Below are 12303 nucleotides of genomic sequence, written 5' to 3' on the forward strand. Positions count from 1 at the left end.
TGATGTCTCTGAAATTGTTGTAAGAGAGCAGACACCAAATGAATATTCTTTTCTCAATATGGGGACCGCAATCCAAGTATCAGGGTAAGTCAAGTGTGTGTCCAACAAGGATTTGGGTCCTTTATTTCGTCTGTTTCACTTATTAATTCTAGGACATTTAAAAAAAAAAAAAAAAACTATTCCCTCTGCTCTGTAATATAATTTGACTAGGCACGGAGTTTAGGAAACAAACGAAGACTTTTGAAACTTGTGGTTTAAAAAAAGTCATAGATATCTGTGTAGTTTTAAATAATTTCATTAAGGGTAAACAGAGAAGTTTTAAGTTAAATTATTTGTAAATATAGAAATATATCATTCTTTTTTAGACAGACTATAAAGAAAAGTGTATCACATAAATTGAGATAGAAAGAGTAGTAATAATCTTTTTATTTGATGAGGCTTTTTGAATGTTCTATGATTAAATCGATTGGCGACATTTTTGGTATGCAACCTTGTTTATAACTATATAAACGGTATTTTCAGTTCTATTTAACTTGGAGCGACAGGGATTTTCCAACAAAAATATTGCCTTTTTAAAGGAAAAGGCATAAGTACCGCTACGCTAATGCTGAAGTCAGAGGTACACACCTTTCCTTTTCGGTAGTCTTGTTACCCCTTCCCACACCCTCCCCCACTCCTCCAAACTATTTTAAAGTGTAATAAATACGGAAAGGGTCAGATTTGCCCTTGTACTTGCACAAATAAGTTATATTTGTCTTTCGTTATATTTTTTCAACATATTTACCCTTATCACCTAACTATAGGACCATATTTAACCATATACTCAAAAATATTATATTTATCCCTACTCGGTTAAATCCCATATTCCACCTTGATATTGCTATGTGTGCCTACGTGGCTTTTCTTTTCAATTTGGCATATTTGGCTCTGACTGAAAATGAAAATGGGTAGACTGACCGAGAACGGTGTAGGAGAGGATTTCGTGTAAAATGGATGAGAAAATGACAAAACTTGGTCTGGTATCTTTAGTAGTATGTTCAAAGTAGTCCATTAAGTATCACCTAATCAGTTTTAATCCTTTTAAGTGTTACCAAAAGTGAGCACTAAAATTCGAAACTTTCATATTACGACTACAAAGTTTTGTTATCCTGTTATATATATTACTAATATATGATTTATGATATATGATATGATAGTATAGTATTAATACATAGAGATAGATAGATAGATTTTCCTCTATTCCTTTTTGCTTGACCCATCTTAACTTAACACTCATCTTAAGAAAATAATATTTACTTAAGATTTATATTATTAAATTAACCTTACTAATTTTGCTTTGAAAGTATGAGTTTGACTAATATGATAAGGTAATATGGCAAAAAATAATAAAAATCTCTTTTAATTTATTAAAATGGACAAGTAAAAACAGAAAAATTCATTTTATTTTTCATTTTTAGTATAAGATATAAATAAAAAAACGAACTGAGGGAGCAGATAAATCAATGGCGTACGCAGGATTTTTCATAAGCAGTGTCACCATGTAAAACTTAAAAGAGTGAACAACTGAATAAATTACTATAATGATATCATATTATAAAAAGACAACTCAAATCATATTAATAAAACATAGGTAAAGAAACAATAAAACATAAGTAAATTTAAATATCAATATAATGAACACTAAATAATTTCATGGTAGAAAATAGAAAGAAAGTAAATTATTGTCATGAAAATATTACAAGCACTTAATAAAATATTATGCTAAAGAAAGTGCTAACCTGATGTGGCAATCCGGATAAAAAAAGAGAAGAACTTATATTCTAATTTGAAAGGTGGGCAGCCATCAATTATATTCTGATTGATAAAAGAATTTTTAAAGTTATGACTTATGAGTTCTTTTTAGGGTTTTAGCTTTTAAGTTAGTTGACCAATTTGGTATAGAATTAGAGTAGGAAACGGCTAAGTTATTTTACTGGTTTTAGGACTATATTTACTGGTTTTAGGACCCGCTGCCGTTTTGTTCCATTTATATTTTAGTTGTTTTATTGATTTAGAATTTAAATTAGGCCAGGCGGGTTTGAACCCGCAACCTTGCCTTCAAAATGGAGCTCTTTACCAACAGACCAACACACGCCTTTGTGCTGAAGCAGTGTCGCATTATTCTTTTTACCTTTTACTTTCGTTCAGTTTATTTTTTATTAGTATTATATATAAGGGAGGATCTCAAAATTTTGTAGTCCTCACATAAAATTTTTTGTCCATTTTACCCTTAATTGAAGGTTAATTACCTTGTAAGCTCTCACCTATTTTAGTAAATTTGAATAATTGTGTGGGCTAATTAAATTCTAGGAGGGATGATGTGGAAGGGTGATAGTGACACCACAAAATATTATTAATTCAACCAAATTAAAAATTGATCCAAAGGTTTATTGTCTTTCTTTTATGTGGAAATGATTAAATTTGTTTCCATTTTTTTTTCTATAAAAATTATTACGGACAAGTAATAAAAAAGTTATATACCTTAATACATGCTTAATTATCAATTTAAAATTAGTTTTTCATATATAGCTAAAAAAAAATTGAAAAAAGCATTTAAAGAAATATTGTAGCTCTCCAAATTATTATTATTATTATTATTATTATTATTATTATTATTATTATTATTATTATAATAATAATAATAATAATAATAATAATAATAATTGAAAACGAGAGAAATCATTTTCACATTTTTTGATATTGAAATGTTTTACAAAATATGAGATAATCAATGTTTTATATAATTAAGGACAAATAGCTAGATAAACATGAAACACTAAAACTACATACATGTTTAAGAAATTATAACAGTTCATTAAGAAAAACAAACTACAATATTTTAAAGAAAAGGAAAGATTAAAGTAAGAAAAACAAATAATTTCATTAACTTTCCAGTTCCTTTTTGTAAGGTTTAATCTGAAGAAACATCTAAAGTAATTCGTTGTATCAAGACTTTTAATTATTTAATTTTAAATGCTTTCTTTATTTATAAGTTAACTTCATTGATGTCATTATACAACAATTTGTACCATTAAATATTTTTTTACATTACTTGAATATCATAATTATTTTTTTCTTCCAAAAAAATGGGTTAGCCAATATAAGTTTAATGAAAAACATTAAGTTGAAATCTAACGTAAGGTAAAACTCAATTTTGATCAGTAAATATTTCTCAAAAAATGTAGTAAAATAAAAGGGAGAAAAGCTTTGATGCATGCATTAATTTGTATGAAAATAAAAAGGAAGTCTAAATATATTCTTAAAAATGTTGTTTTTTAACTTACAATTTTTTTTATATAATTAAATATCATAGAAATATTGAAAAATTGTCAAGCTGCCTTTAAAATTGATATGATGATATAAAAACAACACAAAAGGCAAGAGTAGGAAAAAAAACATTAAAAAAAAAAGGAATTGCAAATTTAAATTTTAATGTAGCTTCAAATGACACTAGTATATGTATATTTAGTAGAAAAGTACAACGAAGCAGTGTCACGTGATACCCTCGGACCAACATAAATCCGCCCCTGAGATAAATACTGATACACTGCTCATCAGAAGACCCTCCTACAAGATTCCGGTGAGAAACACCATGGCTGACTGATAAAGCCATGACAGCAACAAAAAAAAAAAAAAAAAAAAATTGTTTTGAAGAAACAGAAGAGAAGAACTCTTTTCAGAGCATTTTGTTGTGTATTCTATTCCTCTCTTTTTTTGTTTTCTGTTCTTAAATTCTATCTGAAGTTTTTGGAATTTGCTGTTGTTTTTCGGTTTGAATTTTGTAGAGGATTTGAGCTCTGAATTCTAGGATAGCGATCAGGGGATAGTAACTTGTTTTGAATTTAATTTATATATATATTTAATGAATTTTTCCACTTGTGGGATTACACTAGGTAGTTATTGTTGTTGTTTTTGTATATTTAGGGAATTTGTTAATACAAATACAAGGTTCGAATTAAATTTGAACTAAAGCTACTGATACTACTAAAAGTTCTCTATTTTCCAAGTGATTTTCCACTGAAATATGTTCGGTAGCTATTTCCCATTGAATGTTAGTAGATATTTTCATAAGAAAAAATTAAGAAGTTTCCCAGCATTTCAATGGGAACATGTTTCCCACCATGTGTTTTCCCAGTGACCTGTTTCGGTGGGAATAAAGAGGGAAAATCATGTTTTGTAGCATAAATTTTCCACTGAATGTCGGTGGGAAAACCCTCTTTTTCTAGTTGTGTGGGTTTGGCAGAACACGATTCGGTTGTATAGGCTCAAACCTTATATTTGTGTTAAAAGTTTTAGGAATATTTAATATGTACAAATAATTTGTCCAAAATGCATAAACTAAAAATTCCGGCTCCGCCTCTGAGCTCTGTCATTGTCTATGAGGAATATTTGATGGGTAGGGGAATAGGAGCGGCGGCTGCCAATCGAATGGTGAAATGGGAGTCTCAACAAGCTAAATGAAGAGATTATTTCTGTAAGTTTTATCTACAGTAAATTCAGAGCATCGAGATGAGCTCATTTACGAAGTATTCGATCACAAAAACTTAGTTAGCATGAAATATTACTGCATTCATCAGCATTTGTTTTACAAATTCTTCATGTTCAGCCTCGCATTTGCTTTAGCTTGCATTCTCGCATACCCGCGGAATCTGTATTTTGCCGCAGGTTATTTGCAGCTTTTGGCCATGTCCGCAGTTGTTATTGCATTTATAACTGGTATGTATGCTACTTTAGCACATTTATTTTGTCTCGCTGTTACTGTCTGTGTCATCTGTTGCATCTGTTTACTGCTGTACTGGTTAATCATATTTAAAAGCTTATATAAGACAAGGCCTAGAGGAGTATAGTTGTTGTATGTTCTGTAATTTATGTGCTCTAATTTAGTTGTATTTGATGGTGTTGTGCATGTACTTTCCCCTTGTTGGACGAATAAACCAGATCATTTTCTCTTTACATCTCTTTCCATTTGTATCTTGTGATGATCTGATTTGTGCTTATTGTTGAGCGTGCTCGCACACAGAGGCGGACCTAGATGGAAGTGCACTCCCACCCTTCTGAAAAAATTATGTATATATATGTGTATATACCTTGAGAGATTAGTATATATTTAATTGTGCACTCTAACAAACGAAAGTGTCTTTGAGGCACGTTGGTTGCAACTGCTGCTTTCATTACATGTCACCCTGGATCGAACCCAAATGTCACTTTTAATTATTTTTTTGAGCCTATTTTTATGAAAATAACAAGCGCTAAATGAGTTCGCCCAGATTCGAACCTGCACTGTCACCACATGTTGCACAGCCTTAGCCACTGAGCTGTCTCTTTCATTTGCTTCACTATGTTAAAATTTTATTTATTACACATATTTGACCTATGTACTTGTATTTTCGTTACTGCTATGCTATTAGCTACTGGTTCGACACAGTATTATCCCAAGGTCGTCATTAAAAAATTTGTTGGCGTTTATATTAAGATAATAGTTCCCCTGCCGTCTTAAAATCCTGAGTCTGCCTATGCTCGCACACACCATTGTAATAACTTAACAAACTGCATGGCATAAATAAGTGATTTAAAGGATAAGTGAATTTGAATAAGTGCAATATAAGAGTTTCCTTTGACGTAAGACCGGCACAATAATTAGCAAGTCATTTATTAAGTTTAGATACTAGACACTCACGATTCAACGACGATAGTTTTAAGGATATTGGCTATGATTGAATTAGTTGTGAAATTAATGATTGATAAAGATGGAGTCTATCAACTCTTGGGTACGTCCAGATAAATGAAAGATTGATGCAACATTGTTGCCTTACCCAGGGTCAGTCTAATGGTAAGAGGCTAAGAGCGAACGCGCATGACGGGTTCGAACCCTGCCATGGACAAATGTGCTCGAGGATTTCTCGGTTATAAAACAGATCTCCTATAATCTGGAGTCTAATAGTAAGAAACTAATTTTTCTTTTTGCATGTTTAAAGAATATACCTCGTAAGAAAACAGATCTTATAATATGGAGTGGTTTGGTGTTGATGACAACTCTGTCAAAATCGACGTGACATGAGTTGCAAGCCAACAACTAAAAGAAACACTCAGCAAAGACTTCATCAAGAGTTTTAATTCCCTATATAATGTTTCATCCAAAGAAAGCAAAAGGCATACAAGATCGTCTATGGATTTCTGGATAATTTCCTAAATCAAAAAAAATAACAGAACCCACCTTGTACAATGCTGGAATGAAAGACAATATCGGAGATGGCTGTTAGTGTTATAATTTTAATGATGACAAATTGTTGTGTAGGTACTAATACTCAAAGGATCAACTAAATGGATCAGACAAATAAGCCCAATGGACAACAGGAGTCCAGTCGTCTGAGAAGGGCAAGCCCAAGTCGGCTGCATAAGGAAAGGAATTCAAGATAGGCTACTGCGTATTTTTGGAACAAAATCAGTTTTACTCAAGCATTTAAATCAGCACAACCAGGGTGAATCAAGCATTAAATCAGATCTGCTATACAAGGAAACAAGTAACACTCCAACAAGGCAAATGGCGCATAAGGAAAGCAGATGTACAACCTTTATTTCACATCAACAACGTTCAAGGAAACAAGCATCTGCCAACCAGGCTGATACCACAGAAAGAAAGGATCATTACAAGTCTTAATAAGCTCTTGCTTTATTCTTGGAAATTAGGATCCTCAAATATTCCTAATTCTCAAGGATCAAATCTCTTGGGTTGATATCTCTGCAAAATAAGAGTCTAACGGCTAAACATATGAAGACTATTTATTCGAGGCTCCAAAGACAAAGAAAATCATACAATCGTCTCATACTCTCAAGTTCTCTGCTTTACTTTTCACAAACATTGTATTCTTGAGTGATATAGTGTAAACAAAAAAAGAAAGGAGAGATATAGAATAGTTTGTGAGGCATTGTATCAAAAAAAAATCGAGTGTTTGAGTGTAGACGTAGGAGCTCTATTCAAACAAACCATTGTACCAAAACATTTACAAAGAGCTGCAGAGAACACCCTTGCAACCCAAGGGGACTGGACTAGGATTCACATTGAATCTGAACCAGCATAAAATATATGTGTCAATTTTATTTCTGCATTTTTATTACTGCATTACAATATAGTCGACTATCTGAACGAAAAAGTTACAATTCACCCCCCCCCCCCCCCCCCTCTCGCACTTTCAACTGGTATCAGAGCAAGGTCTCACACTTCATTGCTTAACAGCAAGTGAGAAAAGATCAAATGGCTGCATATCAGATCCCTGGTGCAGTTTTACAAGATGGGCACTCCACAACGAGACCACCCTACTTTAATGGTGAACACTATTGCCATTGGAAAGAAAGGTTCACGATCTTTGTGCAATCAACAGATTATCAAGCATGGATTGTGATCAAGAAAGGACCTAAACCTATTCCAAATGTGGATGCAAAAGATCCAACTACAAAATTTGATTTGGAGTCGCATGATGTAACTAAAGAACAACAGGAAACTCTATCAACAAATGTTAGAGCAATAGCCCTATTGTACTGTGCAGTCAGTGGAGAGGAATATGCCAAAATATCAAACTGCGAGACTGCAAAAGAAATGTGGGATAAACTTGAGGTCACATACGAAGGAACATCAAAAGTAAGAGAAACCAAAATCGATGCTTTAAGGCACGACTATGAAGCTTTCAGCATGAAGGATGATGTGAACATTGAATCAATGTTTACCAGATTTAGCAAAATTATTGGTGAACTCAAATCTCTTGGTGTGACTTACACTTGTCACACCCCATTTTTACCCGCGGAGGTTAAAGTTAGAAGTACGACGTATTGGAGATTCCCAGTTTTTGTTTGTGTTTTAAGGAGTCGCCACCTAATTATTTATGGTGAATTAGGACACCTAAAGTTTATTAAAGTTATTTTCTAAAGTTAGCTCTGTTTAAGTCTGCGAAACTTGAGATTCTAGGTAAGGGTTCAATTAGTCTAAAGGGAAGGTATTAGGCACCCTTGAAGACCCATTAACAATGGTTAACCGACCGGACTTAAAATTAATTAGACTAAATGTAAATACAGTATTATAGAAAAAGAAAGTAGCTTTGTAAGTATGGCTAAAGTTATAGATAGACATGTAAGAATTCTATTTAAAATAGAACTTGTAAAAAATAATAATTTGTATACAAAAAGTACTTTTAATGCTATTTTGTGATACGACTTATAAATGTTTGTTAAGATTTCAACTAATGATATTATTTTTTAAAAATAAAGCTTGCCAAAGATACATATGAGTGGACAAAAAAATGTAAATTAATACAGCATTTTGATAAATATTTGAAAAATCAAATGGTGAAATATTAGTCATTTTGTATTTTAAGAGTACGAATAAAGTACGAAAATAGTTAATGCGAGTTTCCTTTCATCTCTTTTGTCTAACTATGTTTGGCTAAGACGTATGCATAATCAGATTAATCTAAAGAATGTTTATGAGAAATGCTTGGATTAATATTTATATATTAGTGATGCTTGAGATTTTAAGGTAGCAAAATAAAGCATGATTTGATTCAAACTATGTAGTCATACTATCTTTAAAAAAATCACTTATTCTAAAAATAAATATTATAAGTATTAAAATAGTTTTGACGCAAAGAAGAATAAAATAAAGGAAACGAGCGCAAAACCTACAGAGTTAATAGTTAATTTTCCTAAAAAATGACTACCTGTTATATTGAGCTAATCCGCTAAAGTCCATCTAAATCGAGAAGATAGAACAAAATAAAAGGTTAGTTGCATAATACACATCAAATATATAAAAATAAAGAGAGTAAATCAATATTAAATGGGCCCAACCCATTTTTGAGGCTGCTGTGGGCGTAGCTGTTGGGCTTCGGCCCAACAATCTCTTTTTCTGGATCTAGGCCTCTGTTGGGCTTCGGAGAAGAATAGTTCACGTTGGACCTTAGCCCAAACCGAATGTGGAGGAAGAACGAATCTCTCGGACTCGTACGCGATCGGTCATGCACAAAACGAAAAGAAAGGAGTTATTATACGATCAATGAATAATGTGTAAAATATATATGCAGAAAGATCGAAGGTTATGTGTATGCTTTGTATAATCAATGTGTATCTCATACATACACATTCATAAGGATGTGTAGAAGGCAAATATTGGAGAGTTTTAACCCCGCCTTCCTATCAAAATATTAATTGAGATATAAGGGTCCTATAAAATATAGAACATCCCACAATACACTTGCAATGGACAACCACATAAGCAAATAAAAGGAAGAATAGGGCAGCAATCAACTCTCTAAAAAAAATCAACATTTAGTGTGCACAGGTTCGAACAAAGGGCAAACGTTGTTTATTCAATCCAAACAGTGGGCATACTAGACCCTAAATAAAAGGTAATATGCGAGATGAATGATATTCAGGCGGCAGGAAACTGGAAACGAAACTAGCGAGGGCAAACTCAATTCATATCCTTTAGACTAAATAAGCGCACGGTGGCCCTCTAACATGATGACAATATAAGTTCAAGCAGAAAACAGAGAAGCCTTTGGGTGGACTTGTTACCCATTTACTTGAAACATTTGCCCCAAGCTAACCATGTATAAATTAACTAATGCAATAGCATACAAGAACTGCCATATATCTGGATACAATAGGTTCTTAAAGCATAAATCTAAGCTCAACAGAGCAGTCCTAACCAAATAGGGAGGAAGTCAGATAGGGTCATTCAACAGGAAACAAATACTGATTTTTACAGGTTTCAAATGCTAAAAGGATTGAACAAGTAGTTTAAGCGAACAAAGATCTATACATCAAATAGGATTTTCATCTCAATCCTGAACCAACCTCCTATAAAACCTTACAAATAACAAAGGGGAAACAGTGGGGTATAGAGACATCAGACTATCAAGTAGAACACAGCCTTCTGGGTTTACAAAAAAAAAAGAAACTCAGTCATGCTAATCTGTTACTAGACTATCAACAGACCAACCAGAATTATAATTCGAACAAAATATGAAACGGTGAGAGAATGCTCATGCGCCCTGCCAAAGACAGCTCCTAGAACAGAGAAGCAGGGGTTTTTATAAGGTTTTGTCCTATAATATTATAAGTTCAAATGAATACTGCCTTGATCCCTTAAATAAACTACAGTAAGCTAAACAAACAAGTTATCATCCAACACTATAGCTCAATTACTTTGAAGAGGGAGCGACAGACAATAATTTAACCAACAGTCACGAACAATTTCAAGCATAAAACAGCCAGCATTCGATCGAACAAGATAGGACTGTGACATCTCTTTTTGGACATAGTAGTAAGCTGCAGATGTGGAGCTAAAATGTTAAATACTTCTAAAGACACTAACTAGTCTATAGGTTAGGTTCAGGCTGTAATGTGCACATAACAAGAAATTGAAACTGCCTACTCCTCAGCTGGTTAAACAGTGCATATATTGAACTTAAACACATTTTCTGGCATCCTTATTGTAGAACTAACCAATGAATCAGACGACTTAAGATTCATATCTTATTAAGCAGGCCATACAGAGTTTCAAATTTATTTAATGAGCATGAAAAGCCTTAATCAATTCAAATACTTCAATTACAACAAATAGGCACATTTCATAGTGGTCTAATCGAGGGGCAATCATCAAAATAAAAATAAAAAAAACGAGGGAAAGGAGGAATCTGAATGGTTCATAGTTTGTATGCTACTCAAATACAACCACCAACTAAAAAATGATGAAAAATAACAGGACCAAACAGGATTCAGCAACCAACATCGGCATGTTGTATAATCACTTTACCGCATTTAAATCTAAGCAGATTACACTCGTCGCGGGCACACTACTTAGAACAAATAGAGTAAAGAGGGATAGTTCAGAACTGTTTTAAACATATATGCAATATGCCTAAAATATACATATCAGGGTGTGTATATCTGGTGTATATCGAATGTATATCTTCTTCTTATCTTGTTAACCCTTTGTATATCCTATGTATATTCAACTTAAAATAGATTCTGAATCCTGGAAATTCAGTCTAGCAACCAAATTACAGCATACATCTTCCAAGTTCATTTAGCAACTAACGTTCTATCCTAACAGCTCCAAACATCAAACAAACAACATGACGACAGCAAAATTAACATAACCACTGAACAGACAGCAGAGTAAACTAAAATCCTAACACACAGAAATTACAGATCACGAGTGACAATTATATCGAAGTTTACCTGTTTGTGGTGCAGTGAAGTGAGGCGTCGAAGTCGTCGAATCTACACTCTCGTTATGAATAGACTCGAACAGGAGCGAACCTCAAAATCGATTAAAGAGACTAAAGTTTTCAACCAAACAGATAGAGTAATCGTTGGCTGCTTTCTTGGAATCTCCTATATTTGATGATTAAACTTGGGTTTTGTAGGGAATTTTTGGTTCTAGATCCTTCGTTTTTCTATCTGTCCCCCCCTTTAACAGAACAATTCACCCCGAATTTATAGGGCTTCGTTTGGTTTAAGAAAAGAGAGGAGCGTGGGAGAGATGATCGGCGTGGGGAAACAAAGGCGACAGACGCATGGGGGACAACTGTGAGTGGAGGTGCAGGGATGGCAAGAGAGGAAAGGGGGTGTGTCAGACGCGTGCAAAAGGAGTATGGGAGAGAGGAGAGTGGAGAAAACGTGGGTGGTCAGAAAGGAAACGTGGAGGAGTGGATGAAGTCAGAGCAGGTGGGGGAAAAGAGGAGAAGAGGAGAGGAGTGCGACGGAAGTGGGGGGGTGGCGATGAGAGGAAGGCGAGGGAGGCGAAGCGACAGTGGAAGGGAAAGGTGGAAGTGCGGCGGCGATGGGAGAAAGAAGGAGTTAGGGTGAGAGAGAGAGAGAGAGAGAGAGGACGAAGGAGGCGGGTGAGAAGGAGAAAGAGGAGAAGAGGGATTAGGGTAAAGGAGAAAAGGATGGGCTGGACCGGGTCGGGTAATGGGCTGGTCAATAATTCGTTTGGGCCGGTCTATTAATTCAAATATGGGCTGACATAAATGTGGGTTGGGTATTAAAATATGGGTTGTTTATTTGAGTGGGGGAATGATATTGTATTGGTATTTTGGGCCATTAATTTGGCTGAAAATTATTGGTCCTTCCTCCGCTATTTTAATTATTTTTGGGCTTCTAATTTAATAACTGGTATAATATATATTATGTAAAGACAATAAATAATTAATATGTAGAAGAAATAAATACTTTGTAAAGTGTTGTCTTGTAATTAATTTAACG

This window comes from Lycium barbarum, chromosome 5 (genome assembly GCF_019175385.1).
Source record: "Lycium barbarum isolate Lr01 chromosome 5, ASM1917538v2, whole genome shotgun sequence".
NCBI lineage: Eukaryota > Viridiplantae > Streptophyta > Magnoliopsida > Solanales > Solanaceae > Lycium > Lycium barbarum.